The sequence below is a fragment of the Chenopodium quinoa genome, unplaced genomic scaffold (genome assembly GCF_001683475.1).
Source record: "Chenopodium quinoa cultivar QQ74 unplaced genomic scaffold, ASM168347v1, whole genome shotgun sequence".
Lineage (NCBI taxonomy): Eukaryota > Viridiplantae > Streptophyta > Magnoliopsida > Caryophyllales > Amaranthaceae > Chenopodium > Chenopodium quinoa.
Window position 1 is genome coordinate 1,491,440 of NW_018743285.1, and position 1,673 is coordinate 1,493,112.

Genomic DNA, 1,673 nt, shown 5'->3' on the forward strand with positions numbered 1-1,673 from the left:
AGGATGAGGGGTCGCCTCTCGTCCTTGAACAGGCTTCCTCTTCCTTGAAGAGGAAGGTTTGTTAGCCGATTGCTCCTTGATCAGAGCAGGCATCTTTTTGTTGATCAATTCCTAAATCTCTCCCTTGAAGCCCCTCATGAAGGTCATGAGTTCGTTTCTTGTAATGGGAGCAGATCCTTCAGCCGCCTGATGCTGATCAGGCGGTGCGCCGACTGGATCACTGAGTCCAGTTTGAGGATCTTCCCGTTCTCTCCTTTCGGTGTGACGGGTACGTCGGGCCCTTAGGGTCCCGTCTGAGGCTGTATGTGCTTCAACTTCAACCTCATCTTCGATATCATGATCCGACTGAACTTGAGGGTCGTCCAGGGGACGCCTCTCTTCTGGAGTCGGTACAAACGTGGATGCTATCTCAAAAGTACTCTCCCCACAGACGGCGCCAAAATGTTTCGGGGTTTTCTGATGTCCTGCGGGAGAGTTACAATTCTGAGACTGGAACCGGACGCTTGTACCTGCAAAACAAACGGAGACTCCGAGTGATTGGAGTTTCGCCTCCAACAGTCAAGTTAGTACTTGTGTAAGGAGTAATTAATGCGGAAGAATGTAAATGTGTCTCTCTAGGTGAGAGTGTTAATGTGCGTAATCCCCCTTAATGAGGATTAATGAAGGTATTTATAACCTTGGGAAGCGTACCAATTTCTAGGTTCGGGTTAAACCTAAGGCTGACTGGGCTTTTTCCAAGGATTGGGCCTAGGTGGCCGATTATCCCATGTGTCATGGGGAGGACACGTGTTGTGTCGCAATTGGTCCATGGTGGACGAATCACTGACAGACACGTGGCAGGCTCCTATTTGCCCATGTAAAGGACACGTGACGGAACCTGATTGGTCCACTTGTCAGATAGTGATTGGAGGGAAAAATCCCCTAATCACTAGTGTTTCGGGGTTTTCTGATGTCCTGCGGGAGAGTTACAATTCCGAGACTGGAACCGGACGCCTGTACCTGCAAAATAACGGAGACTCCTGGTGGTGGGAGCTCCGCCTCCAACGGTCAAGTTAGTACTTGATTAAGGAGTAATTAATGCGGAAATTAAAGTGATTGGGTCTCTCTATGTGAGAGTGTTTAATGTAGGTAATCTGCTTTGTTAGCGAGATCAGCCGGTTATTACTGTGTGTAATTAATGTGTTTTTTCGTAATCCCCCTTAATGAGGATTAAGGGAGGTATTTATAACCTTGGGAAACGTGCCCATCCTAGGTTTAGGTTAACCTAGGGCTGATTGTGCTTCCCTCGTTAAGGGAGGTATTTATAACCTTGGGAAACGTGCCCATCCTAGGTTTAGGTTAACCTAGGGCTGATTGGGCTTCCCTCGGAAGTTGGGCCTTGGTGGCCGGTTTCTCCATTAGGCATGGAGTATGCCACATGTCATGACATAATAGGTCCAAGGTGGACGAATAAGCGCGTGCCACGTGGCAAGCCCTGACAGTTCCAACTGGGGGACACTTGGCAGGACCTGATTGGCCCACGTGGCGCATTCCGATTGGTGGGAGCAAAATCCCCTAATCATTTGCCCCTCACAGGTGGCACGTGACTGGTCACGTGTTACCTGTGACAGGTGTCGCACTGTAACAGGTGACGACCTTCTACAGGTGTCAGTCGGCGAAAGGCCGAGAGATTT